Source organism: Puma concolor, chromosome C2, assembly GCF_028749965.1.
Source record: "Puma concolor isolate L17-30 chromosome C2, mPumCon1.1.hap2, whole genome shotgun sequence".
NCBI classification, from domain to species: domain Eukaryota; kingdom Metazoa; phylum Chordata; class Mammalia; order Carnivora; family Felidae; genus Puma; species Puma concolor.
In genome coordinates, this window is record NC_141675.1 from 99,075,817 (window position 1) to 99,091,586 (window position 15,770).

Below are 15,770 nucleotides of genomic sequence, written 5' to 3' on the forward strand. Positions count from 1 at the left end.
CAAATAATGAACAAGATAATTTCAGAGAGTCATCAGTGCCATGAAGAACATTAAACTGAGTGGTAGAAAAGAGAATCACTGGCAGGAATAGTGATGGCCCAAAATGGAGAGAAAAGAGTAAATATTTGAAAGTAGAAATTCTTAGGACTTGGATATAATTTGAAGAGAATGCACAAAGGGACGTCACAGGTGATTTATAGCTATGTAGGCAGGGAAATTAAGAGTTAGCTAATGCCAGTCATATAAACTGGAAAGATGGAAAGAGAGAAAGGAAAACTTGGGGAGGGGGTAAGAAAGCTCTCTGGCCCCATAATCCCTCCTTGTTGCAGTGACCCACTAAAGCCTTGGCTGCCACCCTCAATTTCTTAAAGATTTTTGTCACTGGCTCACTGACCTCTTTTTATTTCCACCTTATGACAGTTCTTGGTCATTTTTGTGTTTAAATATATAATCTTTCCCAACACCTTGCATCTCAATTCCTTGATTGTCTTATGATCTGTCCTCCACCCTACTGTAGCTATCCACTTATATGGTTACACTTGTGGCATTTTAATTACTAATTATTACAACTTTTCCATAATCTCAATTTCAAGCATCCCTCTCTTCAACCACCACCTAATATTTTTGCAATCCCCCTTATTACAACAACTCCTGAACCTTCTATGACCTCTCATTCATTGATTCCACCCTTAGCCCCTCATATTCTCACTTCCTTATATAGTTTAGATTCCTTGGACAACAATTTTAATCTTTTCCTTGCATATGCCCTTAACTTCTTTCATCTTCTCTTCACTGACCTCTCCTGGAAAATCCCCACCATAGTGATCATCTGCAGTTCCATACCTATTCCAGGCCTGATGCCAGCTAACAGTGGCTGGAGAAAAATACACAAGTAACCTGATGACTCTCACTGTAAACTCCTGATCACTCCAAGAGGCGCTTAGATCTGCCCTGCAACCATATTACACTTCCCTATCCATTCTCTTCCCCGTATTTCCACAAGAGCATTTCCTGTCTTTCCCCTCTCTCAAACCTCCAATATTTCCTTCCCTATTCTTACTTTCAACTTATGACCCTCCTTCCTACTTCACTGAGAAAATAGAAACAGTCAAAAAAGAACTTGCGTGAACACTGGCTCTCCAGCACACCTACCCTTCCATCTGCAGGCATGCCCACACACTGCCTCCTCCCCAATAACTGTGGATAATCCCTGTGCATTCTCGTCTCAGTCCATCCCTCACTGTGCATTCAATCCCACCCTGTTCACACACATTCGTGAACAGTGCCCCTGAAAGATACCCTTGCTTTCTCTTACTTTACCAATTTGTTCCTATCTTCTAAATCTTTCCTGTAGCCCCCAAACATGTCATAATTTCTCTCATTCTAAAAAACTCTTTTTTAACCCACACTCCCTGCCAGCTACCATCCCATTCCTTTGAGTCCCACTATACCAAAGCTTCTCAAGAAATGCCTCCAATAACTACAGACACTCTCCTGTTCTATGCTCTAATTCTCTCTTGATCTTTCTCTCATTAACGTTTGCACCCACCACTAGGATCACCAGTAATTTCCAAGTTGCCAAGTCCTTTAATTCAGTCTTGTCTTTCCCCCATCTGCCAGGATTGTTTTCTATGGCTCCTTATTCTTTCACATTAAAACACTTTCTTCACTTGGTTGGCTTTTAGTCTGAGACCCACACTCACTTGATTTTTGTCCTACCTCACTGGCCATTCTTTCTCAGTCTCCTTTGCTGGTGTATTCTCATTTCTGCAATATGTAAACATTGGAGGGACCTACAGCTCAATCCCTGAACCTCCTGTCTTTATCTCCATTCACTTCCTTCATTGTCACACCCAAGCTTGTTCCAGCCCATACCTCTAGTCCAGGCCTAAATTCTAGGTTCACATGTTCAGCTGCCTCCTCGACAGCTCCAGTGTGAGTCTGATGGACATTAGAGACCTAACATCCCCAAATGGAATTCCTTATTTTACTCAGCAAATAGTTTTCCCCGCCTTGATAAACAGTACCTCATCCTTAGAGTTGCTAAACCCAAAGGTTTATTTCTCTCCCAGTTTTTTATTTCCATCACAAATTCAACTTTAGCAATGAATTCTGCAGATCTTCAAAATACATTCAGAATCTTAACCACTTCCTATCCTCACCACCCCTACTACTATCACCTTTTACCTGGATTATTGCGGTAGCCTCCTAATTATCTTCCCTGTTTGTGGCCTTGCCACATATAGTCTATTCGCAAAATGGTAGCCAGAGTGGTTCTTTGTAATGTAGGTAAGGCCATTTAAGTCAGCCCAAATCACTGCTCTGCTCAGAACTCTCTCAAAGGAATCCATCTACTCAAAGGAAAAGCCAAAGCCTTTACAGTAGTCCAGAAGGCACTATACATTGTTTTCCCTATTAATTTCCATGTCCTTATTGAGCACCTGATCCCTCACACACTCCTCTCAAGCTTCACTGAGAAGCTTTGCTTCCTTTCTCTTCATAGCATTTATTCTGTTCAGATATAGGTTTTATTTATATATTTATTTCCCCTTGCCACGGAATATAAGCCCAATGATTGCAGGGTTTTGTTGTATGGTTTTGGGTTGTTGGGTGTTTGTTTGTTTTTTTGTTTTTTTTGGTTTTTTTTTTTGTTTTTTTTGTCTATTTTCTACTTTAAGAAATCCCCAGTGTCTACAACAGTGCCTGGCCTATAAAGGGTATTCAGTAAATATTTGCTGGATGAATGAAGAAAAAATGAGTGCTTCTTTCCCTGAGTTTGCAGATGTTTTTATTAAATACAAAACTTAATATTGTGGCAAGGGCCCCATGACTCTCCATGGCAAAATTTTCAGATTCTTCAAAATTAATTTTGAAAGTAAGTGTACTTTGTGTAGGTTTATCCAGAATATTAGATAGGCCACTCTTTCTGTTTAGCACCCAAAGCAGCAACATCTAAAGTACTTTTCTTTTTCATTTGGTAAATGTTTATCAGGGAATATGAGCATTCTAGACACAGGTAGTGACATGTGCAGAGGCTCAGAAAAATAAAGAGAACATAGTACAGTGGACTGTTACCATATCACAAGTGACAGACAACAGAGGCCTGAGCTAATGTGGTACAGCGGGAGCAAGAGACCTAGAAATGTGAGAAACATCAATAAGTAAAAGGTCACCAGAATGAAGAAACTGGGTTGAGGGGGAAAATAAAATACTGCCTATCCTTATCAGGCTATAAAGTGGAAAGTGGTTATAAAAGAGGTAGGTAAGAGTGGAATTGGAACTTAGAAGACATGAGTTGTAAAAATCCCTTTGTAGGATATGGACTTAGAATCCCTCATTGTTATAGTTACTACAAAAATATTCAGTGTGTTCATTGGTGACTTTGTTAGAATCATTCTGGAAGGCATTCCCAGATGAGACCCTAACTTTCATTCTTCCAACTGCCTGACTGACAGCTGAAATAGTTTGAGTTTCCATGTTTTCTACCTAGTGGCCTCACCCTTCCTTAAAGTTTTTTTTTCTTATTTTATACTGAAATTACTAGACTGATAGAGTATTATACACACACACACACACACACACACACACACACACACACACACACAATAGTTTTAAATCCAATTAACTGTAAATATTGCTTTCTATGCACAAAAACCTCCCTCAGTTATTAAAAGAAATTACATTAAATTACAAATCTGATGATTATTTGAGGGGTGATGAAAAAGCAACAGATGGTTCCCAGGTATGGGGCTCGGGCATATGGGTGAATGGTGATGCTATTTGCTCACATAGAGAACAGAAGAAGAGAAACTTTGAGGGAGAAGATGAGTCAGCTTTGGCCGTATTGAAATATCCAACTGGAATTTTCCAGTAGGTCATTTGCTATAGAGGGCCAGAGGTCAGGAGAGAACTAATGGCTTAAAATACAGATTTGAAAGATATTAACATATTGATGTTAATTCAGACTGGGAGACATGGATGTCTAATGGGCAATGGACATAATTGTGTGAAGTATGTGGAATAAACATAGACAGATGTGACCTGGACATTAAGGAACTTCTGATCACTTATCTGACATTTTCCTAGAGTAATTTCCTCTTAAATTCACTCCTACTCATCCCCTATACCAGCCCACATCCTGTCCCAGCCTTCTTATTTAAAAACATCTGCAATTCAACACCTGGACCCTTTACATTGCATACATGCCCGATAGCTGTAATAAATGCATACCTCAAAATTGTATGCAAAGAAAAAGAACATGCATGAATTCACACCATTCGTGAACTCTAAGCTCTCATTATTTTAAAAAACTATGGAATGAACATATTTACATGATGAACAATGTCCCCTAATTTACGTATTCTCTAAGAGTTTTTGTCCGATTTTCTTTGGCATGGATCAAATTCATCTGTCATAACACAAACCATTGGGATATTTAAGGAGACCTCTGTTAAAAAATGAGAGGGTGGTCATCTTTTTCTGGTTTTCTTTCCATTTGCAGTGAAGGAAACAGAGGCACTTAGAACTTCAGTTACTCCCTGAGGACCAGTCTCTCTGTAAGTCACTCATCCTATAGAAATATAACTTCCAATTTCATTGTGCTCTTAGATTACTTATTTTTTCCTTGGCTTGAATTATCTAAACATGTTTTGTGGCCATACCACTTTTGTCACCTCTATACCTTGGTACCTCTATACCTTGGTTCATTTATTTACCTTTTTATTTTAGAATATTTTGTATCTGTTTTTTCTCCTCATAGTTGAAATTTTCCTGACAGAGACAGCCTTTGAATGGAAAGTGTATGTTGGTCTTATAGTAGTAGTTGTAATCTCTGTTGTCCCGAATTTCTAGAATCTGTGATTGTCAGGGACTTCTCTTTGCTGTGCCTCTTTATTGGCAGTCTCACTTTCTTTCTTGTGTCTTATCTTTATCCCTCCAAAAAAGCTTCTGTGAAATGTGTCTTCCCCACCAATCTTAGTGCTACACTGTTAGTGTATGCAGTCTCTATGGTAACTGGGACACATGCCACAATACCAAGATTACTGGAGCAACCATCAGAGTTGGGAAATCGGCACATGTACTCCTTTGGCACCATGGAAGTTTCCCCATTAAAACTAGAATCAGATAGTACTATTTTAATATGCAGGGCAAGGAAGGAAGCAGAGGAAATGCTATAAACTCAGTCTTCCTACAGGCACATTATTGGGTTTTGTTGGAATTCATGAAGTTGATCTTATTTATCATTAATAAAGCTAGACTGGTGCATAGCTTCTGACCAGATACAGATAAACTGGTTGAGTTAGGGGAAGACATTCTTTTTTCTTAGGGATACATGAGTAGTCTGTAAACAAGCTAATTTTACTGAAAGTGGGATATATTCTTAGGTAAACTCAGGGAAATTACCAATAAGCTATAAAAATTATTCACTGCCATTGTAGAGACAGACTTTTCTAGATGATTTCCCCAGCAAATGCATATTGACCCATGAGGGCAAAAGGCAAAATGGCTGTCTCCCAAAGTGCATTAGGGTGGAGGCAATTCTTTTGGGAAAAAGGAAGGAGAATGAAGTAAGAAATCTCTTTTGGTTGCTTCCTCTAGGACTCAACTTCCTCTCAAATATAGTGGAGGATTGTACTTCCAGGTATAACCCAATAGAAACAAAGGGCCTAAAGCAGCATTTTACAACCTTGGCTCTGTTAGAATTTAGGGACTGATGAATCTTTGTTGTACAGAACCGTCCTGCACATTGTAAGTTGTTTAGTAGCATCCGTGACCTCTACCCACTAGATGTCAGTGGCAACTTCTTCAGTCTTGACAACCCAAAATGTCTCTAGACATTGCCGAATGTACCCTGATGGGGACAAAAATTGCCCCAGGGTAAGAACCACTGGCCTAGAGCAAGATGTAGCCTGGGTAAGAAAAGAGAGTTGGAAAATTCCTGCAAAGTCCCAGAATATTCATTCAGTTGGTCTTTCAGCACATGATTGCTGAATCTCGACTATCTTGCAGGCACTCTTCTCTGTATCAGGGATGCCATCATGAACAAACAACACCCTGATCTCATGGAGCTTACATTCTAGTAGATGTGTGCCACATGTTCCTAACCAGCTGGATCCCTTTCCCTCTACACAGCCTAATAGCACATGCTTCAAGCCAAGTGGAGGCCAAGAAAAGAAAAACCAAGTTCATATTTGAAGACTCTTTCTCAGTTTATGAACCTCAAAAACAGCACTGATTTAAAAATGAAACTTGGCAAGTGATTAGTTCATATGTTTTAGTTTATAATATGTTTTAATCATTTGGGGTGTTTTCAAAACAAATGGTGAGATTAGGGGTTTTTTTTTCCTTCTATTTTTGGCCTCTTTCCTCTGGAGGGCCCTTCTCTTGTTTTAGTTTTGGTGTTCTTAGTATATTTGAAGAATGCTTTTAAGTGTTTGAAATGTGTGCACGTGGATGAAAGGAGATGAGGAAGAAAAAACATAAGACTTTGCCATCCCTGCTCAAACAAATACCCCTACCCCAAACCCAAAGCAGTGTTTAGGCATTGCTTCCCCAAGGAAGCCTTCTCACAAAACCCTCATGGCAAAGTCCCCCATCCCAGGCATCCTCCTAACACTTTTCATATATCCTTATCATCATTGAAATTAAGGAATGAACTATGATATTAGTTGTTCAGATGTTTCCCTGTAGATTAGAATCTCAGTGTGGCTCAGCACCATGCCTGCTCTACCCACAGTTCCACTATCTTCAGCACAGGGGCTGGCACACAGTAAATGCTTAAGAAATATGTGTTGACTGACTGAGAAACACAGCTTTTGAGGTGAAGCCCTCCCCAAACACTTCCAACCTGTGCACTGCCTATAGATTACCCTGCCCCCACTATCAGACTTTATTGTGTTGATCATTATTTGTAGACTCGAAAGTAGCATGCAAATTCCTAAAATCATACTTAAATCAGAAAGTCTAGAGAACAGCTTAAGTTCATTAATCTTAGGGATATTTCAGGATTATTTAGAGATTTCAGGAATGTAAGAAAAAGAACAGGGCATGGTATTTAGGAATATTTTAAAGTATTACTGATGCCCTGAGCATTGTTGAAGAATTAGAAGGATAAGTGTGTATAATTGTCAGTGTGGGGCACAGAGAGAAGTTATGTAATTTATTTACTAGTTTTCTTGGTTGATGTCTGTTTCTCCCACTAGAATTTAAGCTCCAGGAAGGTGGAGAATTTGTCCTATCAATAACTTTATCCTCTTGGTCCAGAATGGTATTTGATGCATAGTAAGTATTCAGGAAATATTTGTCAAATGAGTAAGTGGAAAGCATTCATTCAATCAATCCTATGTTGATTGATATATTAATTGCTTATTACAGCAGGAACTGGGATGCCTGGGGGGCTCAGTCAGTTAAGGGTCCAACTCTTGATTTTGGCTCAGGTCTTGATTTTGGCTCATAATCAGTGAGATCAAGCCCCACATCAGGCTCAGTGCTGACAGTGCAGAGCCTGCTTGGGATTCTCTTTCTCTTCCTCTCTCTCTCTCCCTCTCTCAAAATAAATAAATAAACTTTTTAAAAAAGAAAATGCAGGAACATGATAAAATTCTCATTCATTCATTCAACAAATATATCTTGATGGCATGCATCCTAACATCCTAGAGCATGTCTAGGACATAGTAGGCACTCAGTATTTGATAAGTGAATGAGATAATGAGTATTCACATGTACTCAAAAATGATTCATTTACTAAGCATATTCATTTACTAGAGCTGCCATAACAAAGTGCCATAAGTTGGGTGGCTTAAACAATAGAAATTTATGTCTCACAGTTGTAGAAGCTGGACACCTAGTTAGTCCTCATAGTTAGTCCCATCTGAGGGCTCTAAGGAGAATCTGTACCATGGATCTCTTCTAACTTCTTGTGGTTTGCTGGCAGTCTTTGGTATTTTCTTTCTTTCTTTCTTTCTTTCTTTCTTTCTTTCTTTCTTTCTTTCTTTCTTTTTTTTCTTCTAGAAACATCACCCTGATCTCTGCCTTCATCTTTGCATGGTGTTCTCTCTGTGTTCATGTCTGAGTCCAAATTTCCCCTTTTATAAGGACCCCAGTCATATTAGATTACTCCAGTATTACCTGATCTTAACTTTATTAATCACATCTGCAATGACCTTATTCCCAAATATAGTCGTGTTCTGTGGTACAAGGGGGCAGAATTTAAATATAGTGTCATAATACTAAAATAACAAATCTTAAGGTAGTACTATTTTGATGGTTAATTTCTATTTTGAAAACATCAACTCCTCAAAATAACATCTAGTTTCATGAGTCTGTATGGAAACTGATATGGTGATATTAATAGCATTTACTATATTACACAAAAACTTGTGTGTTTATAATATAGAGGGGGAACGTGAAGAAAGTCCAAGAGGCATGAATGTATATAGCACATTTTGTTGAATAATGTGTGACCAACAATGGGTTTTGTGGGGAAGACTGCTAAAGATTCAGAAGGAAATTGTATAGGAATCAAAGGCATTTGGTCTTTATTTTACAGACATCAAGGAACCAGCACAGAATTCAAAACTTTTCGAACCATAGAAGGGTATAAAATGGGTGAATTGTATGTAAATTATTCATCAATGAACCTGACTTTAAAAAGAAAGAAATAAAACGATGAGGTTAAAGAATGGACTTTGAAAACTAGCAATTCAGAGGTTTTTGGTGACCTTGACAGTTTAATTAGAGACAGCTAAAGAAACCAGATTTTAATGCATTGAGGAATAAATGTGGGTTTTAGCAAGCTTGAAGGTGGTACAAGAAGGGAAAGATGTTGTCCACAGAAGATGGTTTGTTATTTGCTGGTTTGTTATGGCTTTTATTATTTGTTTTAGATGAGGGCAGCTGAAGCATGTTGGCAGGCAATAAACAAAATGGAAAAAACAGAAGAAAGGAGTAATTAATATAGTGAGATCCTGGAGCAGGTTGTAAGTAGTAGAGAGAAAGGTCTCTGAGACGTTATGGGTGGGTTCTGAGAGAGGTGGAAGGATGAGATGCTATTTGATGGCTTCTGTTTCTCTTTGAAAAAAGATAGAAGGTTAGTTGAGAATGAAGAGTAGGAGGTAAGTTATAAGGAGTTAATTAGAGTGATAAATGGAAGCCAGGGAATAAAAAAGGAAAATTACTGGGAACAATAAAAGAACTGTAACAGTTCTGAAACACCAGCTGGAAACCAGGACTCTGGAGAGGCCCCAAGCTGTACAATTTGGGAAGTCTTCTCCAGCATTGTTCAGCAGCCTGGGAGCTGAGAACACACATGAGCAGGTTCATCTGGGCTCAAGAACTAGCCAGGTACATTTGAGAACCATGGATGAGGTGCTTTAAAGTTAACAACCTTGAGGGTCCCGGATGGTAGAGAAGAAATTGGAGATTAATAATCTGGGGGAAAAAAAGAGAGAAAAAGTGAAAATCGAAAACTCTTTGGTAAGAAGGTAGAGTACTTGTTTTGTGCAACCATGTTTTCTAGAAGCTTGCCCCTACCACACATATCTTTTGACACCGGTCAGAGAGAAACCACAGAAAGCAGACTGAATACTTTGGAGGGCATAGACTGGACCCAGAAAAAGCCTGCAGGTTAAGATTTCATTCCCAACTTAGCCAATGATTTAAAGTAACTTAATGCTTTGCCGTCATTACCACCATTGTTGCAATTTGCAGATCCTTAGGGAATGCGTGTTACTTGTGTATATAAAAGTAGAATAAATGGGGCAATGGTGATAAATGACAAGAGGCAAATATTTTTACTTTTTTGCCCCTGATTCCAAAAATGTACTGATGTTTCCTTAAAGCACGCTCATTTATTTCTCTCATTCTAAGATTCTCTATTCTGTTAGTGAGTCTCCAGAGCTGGCACCCTTCTTTTGGCACTCACTCTCCCTTTCTGTGTTTCTTATTCCTTGTTTCCTCCTGCCTTTAGGCATTAAATGTGGTCATTTGTCTCAGCAACCTTCCCCCACCCAGTGACCAAATAAAGTATTCTCATAAGCTTTATATTGGATTTTTTTCCCCAAAAAGACAAGGCTAAAAAGTTGGTGCTTGGTTAGAGAATACTTTTAGGTAATTCCCATCTGACACTGTACAACTAACCCCTCATGCCCTATGTATTCAGATGAACCTGGGTGTCTCTTTATGGTATTCATAAGGAGACCCCTGTTCCTGTGGGCCCTGTCTCCCTATGTCAGACTGGCGAAGTAACCAACCATGTTATTCACTGTGAGATACCATGCTCTACTTATCCTCTACTTGCTTGAGTGACTATGATGAACATAATACACAGGGTTTAGTAGTTGCCTAAACCTATGAGAATTTTTAAGCTCCTTCTCTTGATATGGTCTATTTGTAAGTTCAAAAAATAATTTGGGTGAGAACTTCAATAGACAACTATGAAGAAGATCCTTTTTTCCTTACAAATATAAATCCTTATAAAATTCCATTTTTTCCTTTTTTTTTTCCTACTCATGACTCTATTAAAGCTCTTTCCAGCACTGCTAAAAACCAGCTGGTCTAGAGATTAATATGACCAGACATACCATGAATTTTTTAAATCTCAAAAGTCCCAGTTTCTAGTTCTTGGTCAATCAAATATAGGTTGTATTTTCTTGTACATATGAATGTATAGTATATTATCGTAAGTCTTCTCTAAATTCTTTTTTGGTCTCCCTGTCTCCTAAAATTGTCCCTACGTGCTTCTTTGTTATAAAGAGGCAAATGAACGACAGCTGACGAATGGAGGAAAGAGAGAAAATATAGTAATAAAAAGAGGAAGCACGCTAGAGAAGAAGGAAAACCAGTGAGGAGATGGAATGAGTAGTGATTTCCCTTTGCCCCAGTCCCCTAAGAGTACTTTTTATGTTTGGATATTCCTCTCACCTAGTGCCCCACATGACCGCCTCCTAGCCATTTGTTCTACAAAAATAATGTTTCTACTGCCAGCAAATATCTCCCACCTACCCAACAGGTCGGAATCTCCTGCCCTAGCAGCTTAACATCCTCTCCAGCCCCTTAAGCCACCAATGGCTCTTGGGACCCACTGCCATTCGTTTCTCCCTCCCCCATCCCATGCTGGCATGGAGAGTGTTAATGGCTGATGCATCTCTAAAAAGAACTCTAGAAATAATTTGGTTTTACTTTATTAACATTCAAAATATAAACAGGTAAACCACAAGTTGAATTCATTAATTCTCCCTCTACTATTTAGAAAGATGAAAACTGCATTTTTAAAGAAGGGATTGATTGGTGTCATGTACGTATTTGTTCACATCTGTTTATGCAAGATAATAAGAGTATTAACATAGATGTAAAACAATGGTATTTATAATTCCATCACCACTGTTTATAATAAAAAGGAAGTATTTGAAAAGAAGTAGGGAGAGAACATTTGCTGTTCTGTACATATATTAAATCCTTCCATTTTTGTTTATTGGGCATATGAGGAAGAAAAAATTTAATAAGTTGAGGAAGAGTTAGTGTCTTTTATCCCATGTTCACTAACATAGTGACCTAAGATAGTGAAGTTTAGAAAAGACTAAAATATGATGGAGGTACTCCTCTATATAAGGACCATAGAGGCTAGAGACATGTGCTCCATTAAATCCTCTCTGAGATGGGGATTTCTTGAATAAGACCAGGATCCTCTTTTGTATGCTGAAATGTTCTATCCTGGAGAGTAGTGAGTGCTGTGTCTGGCAGACCATTGACTCATAATTTGCCTGTAGTTCAAGATATGCTTCCTAGGGGCTGAGGCCCCATTAATTGTTCCAAAAAAAATTCATGTTTCAAATAGGTCTGTAAGGACCCATTTCTAACACTTAAATAGTTCTGGGCAGACTTTTATAATAGTTTCTTGGCTGTTTGAGAAAGAAAATGTAGGTGGTGGGGAAGGGGTTTCTAATCTAGGTAAGAAATAGAGTTGATAATATAGACCACAAGGAGGTCGTTCATGAGGCCTTAGTGGATGTCACAGGGCAATTGAAAAGAATGAATAAGGAACAAGGGGAGGTTGTTACATTACCTAACCTGGTGGGCTAATAACTTGTCAGTGGTAATGGAGGTATAAGTGTCTAAAGCATACATGAGAGTGAAAGGTCTTTTAGAGCAAGAGTAAAGTCCAATTAGCAGAGTAATTAATAATAGACTCTGAAAAAATATCTGTTAAATTAATGAATTAATACATGCCTCCATGTGGGCAATGCTTTGCATATTCTTCCTTATGTAACCAATTCTCAAGGAAAGTTCAGAAACTTTGTTAGGTTCTCCAGTGAGATAGTTGAATTTTAACAAGGGCATAAAGTCACTGATTTTTATTGATTTATTCGTTTTAATCCCATTCACATTCCTGTTCTTGTTCACCCATCTAGGCAATCATATTCTCTTGCTACTTGGACCACTTTTACATGAAAGTGATGGGAAATGAGGTCAAGAGAGGTAATGAGGGATTGGGTCTCATAGACCACGGTAAGGGCTTCAGAATCCCAAGCATCAGTGAGTCTGAAAAAGCCTGATGGACAGGAGTCTTGGAAATCACAACAACCCTATTGCAGATGAAGCAGTTTCAGCCAAAGACTGGAAGCACAGATATAAGAGTTTGATTTAGGCTATATGTCAAATACAAAATTTCTGACCACTGTAGGTAAACACACACACACACACACACACACACACACACACACACACACACACACAAAACCTGTGCCTCATTGGACCTCCTTTTTGCCTGTTTAATCAGTTTTACCCACCTGACACTCCCGGTTAGCAGCCACACCTACAAGAAGCTTAGGGAACAATATTGAATGTGTTTTAGAACTTCATAAGGTCTTTGGTCCCAAAGCATAGTATTTAAGACACTTCAAATAAGAATTTTAAATGTTAGATAGGTTTCCCCTTGTACTGACTCTCTGCTGTGCTAAGAATTATGGAATTCTTGGGCATTTACTAGTGTGCACATAAATCACTTTGCAGAGGAAAGAGAGGTTGAAAGTTCACACAAGACGTGCATGCTCTATGACCGAGTCATACCAGAATGAGCCAGTTTGGCACACGGGCTTTTGAGAATGAGAGAGAACTGACCGTTTGCCTAAGATGGGACATCCAGGGGAGGTCATTTGCTTGTCCATTTATGTATAAATCTTTAAAATTCTGAAGTCATAGACTAGTCTAACTGAAGGAAATAGCCAAGAATTTTTCTTATCATGTAGCAGAGATGACAGACTTAAAATCTGATTGCCCTTTTGATAGCTTCTGAAAGAACTAGAACTTGTCTGGCTCCATTTGTCTGACCAAGAACTATTTCCGTGATGTACCCATGAGGGTTTCTAGCAGAACCTCACACTTACTGTCTAAATTAACAATTCTCCTTTCTTCTTCCGTGACACAAACCACTCTACACCATACACATGATGTTAAAGATTTTGTTTTTATTTTAGCATGTGGACATATTCTGTAAAAGCGTTTTCAGTTTCATCACGTCGACAAGCTGCTTCCATTAAATCACCCACCATCATCATGTTCACTTTTTTCTTTTCTGAAAAGTTAGAAAACAGTGAGCATCTCTGAGTTTTCGAGGCATTCACTTTGGCAAAAATAAATCTAGAAAAACATGAGCCTATTCCTTGAAATGGAAAAAAAAGATGAGTTATATCATTCTTCTCATTGGCCCTTCTCTTGAGGCTCTTAAAGATAAGGAAGGAGGCTAGGTCTTTTTTAGTTTTTCTAGCAAAATGAGATGTTAAAAAAAATCTGGATAGAGATCAAACTTCTCTACCTCAGTATTTATTATGTATTACTTGTTATTTAAAATAGAAACTTCAATAAGTTGAATAACATTAAAGGGTTTAATTCAAGCATTTTTGAGCATTTCTGCACCCTCTGATAAAATGTTATTGGGCAATATTTTAGGGTTACACTGCTGTTTTGAATTAGAGCAGATATACCCTAGCTCTCCCATCACTATACAGTTTTTTTTTTTTTTGAGAAGAAAAAAAATCATCTGATCATGCTACTGCTGGGTCATTTAAAGCACTGAGTGGATGTGTGAAATGAGGGGAAAAACCCACTCAGTATGGGGTTAATTAGCTCTGTGGAGTTGGGGGTGGGTCACTTCCTCAGGACCAAATCACACAGGAGGAACCACGCATGTGCAGACTTAACAAAATTGAAAGAAAGCTATGAACTCTCAGACTCTGGGGCACAAATTGATGCTTGCCTCTGGAGACAAGAAAGGAATCCTTTTGTAGCACGAGTACTTTGGGCTTCATTGGTGAGAGACGAATGGACTTCCCTTCAAGCGTCTGGTGCAGGCCACTGGCAGACACTGAAAATGAAGCTGCAGTTGAGAAAGCCCTGGCCAGTCGGCACTTTTTGAAATCTACCTCTGCTGGACTCTTTGAAATCATATTGTCTCGCTTGGTTTCTTTAACGCGGCTTACTTGCTAAGTCTCGTCTTGGAAACAACATAATGTCTTCCTGAAAGTACGGACGAATCCTTTCTATTTTCATAATTGTGTTTCATGGACTGCCACAGGTTCCCTGCCTGCTGAGATCAGCTCAGCCCTAGTTTGGCCTGCAGGATCCCTACCAGGTTGTTTACAGTCTAATCCTTTCACGAAGTAGGGGGTGAAAGAGCAGGCAGGAAATATCCTCAATTCCTAGATCATTGTTAGGTGAATCAGAAAATTCAGGTATTTACAGGGAAATTTCACAGGCAGAGTTTTCTAGGGAAGAAAGATTTTGTGAAAAAGAGTCTTCAAGCATACGCTAACCAAGAGCCGGGGACTGGTGGAGATTGACTGTGAGGAAAGCACCACTGAAGAACATGCTAGTGAAGTTTGAGTGCAAAATATTTATGTTTTCTTCTACTTCTATGTAAATCACTCTGACATCAGTAGGAACAATCCATGAAGTATATGGACAGAAAAATCCCTAAATATTTCTTATAACTTTTGAGAGGAAAAAAATATATATGATGTAGGCAAACCTATGTATATATCTTTATTTGCAATTAAACTATAAGCAACACTGGCTTCTTCAATTGGGGAAGTGGTGAAATTGAAAAATTTGAAAAGTCCAAGGCAGAATCCACCACCACATACAAACATAATTGCCATACTTCCTTAATTGCCTGTGAAAAAAACCTGAATCTACATCTTGTAAAGACAGTTAAGGAAATGCAGATTCCCCTGAGAGGAAGTATTGAAACAATTAAATTGATAGATTTTCAGATAAGTGAGTGCAAGTTGCAGTTGAGGAGGACAGAGAACTGACTGAGAGTGTCCCCACAGAAGCAGTTCCGGTCACATTTGTTTCTTTTTCTTCAACTGTCTGATAGCATATGGATGTGGAAATAGGATGATAAGAAGAGATGGAGGGAGGGAGGCCATGAGTAAGTTCTATGAATTTTTTTTTTAATCAAAAGAAAGTACATCCACAACCTAATGAACAAAAATAACTTCATCACTAGTTTGAACTTTTCATTGTTGCTTTTACTTGTTTGTTTGTTTGTTTGTTTGTTTGTTTGTTTGTTTGTTTGTTTGTTTTTGAAAGAGAGAAAGAGAGCAGGGGAGGGACTGAGAGAGAGAAAGAGAGATATTTTTAAGCAGGCTCCATGCTTTAGCATGGAGCCTGACTCACAACTGTGAGATCATGACCTGAGTCTAAATCAAGAGTCAGACACTTAACCGACTGAAGTATCCAGGTGCCCCTATTTCTTATCATTTTGATAAATA

The 15,770-nt window shown here is 38.6% G+C and overlaps 1 protein-coding gene across 48 annotated transcripts in view; it reads left to right on the plus strand.

Annotated features, from left to right (window-relative positions):
* The window catches only part of ZBTB20 (zinc finger and BTB domain containing 20), a 780,465-nt gene that overhangs the window by 590,184 nt on the left and 174,511 nt on the right, over positions 1 to 15,770 (plus strand). For 4 of the 48 annotated variants that reach the window (XM_086676311.1, XM_086676298.1, XM_086676286.1 and 1 more), the window contains one exon: positions 4,502 to 4,556. The exons of the other annotated variants lie outside the window; for them this stretch is intronic. The gene's annotated coding sequence lies outside the window, so the exon portion shown is untranslated. The remainder of the gene's footprint in view (positions 1 to 4,501; positions 4,557 to 15,770) is intronic. 48 annotated transcript variants of the gene reach the window in all.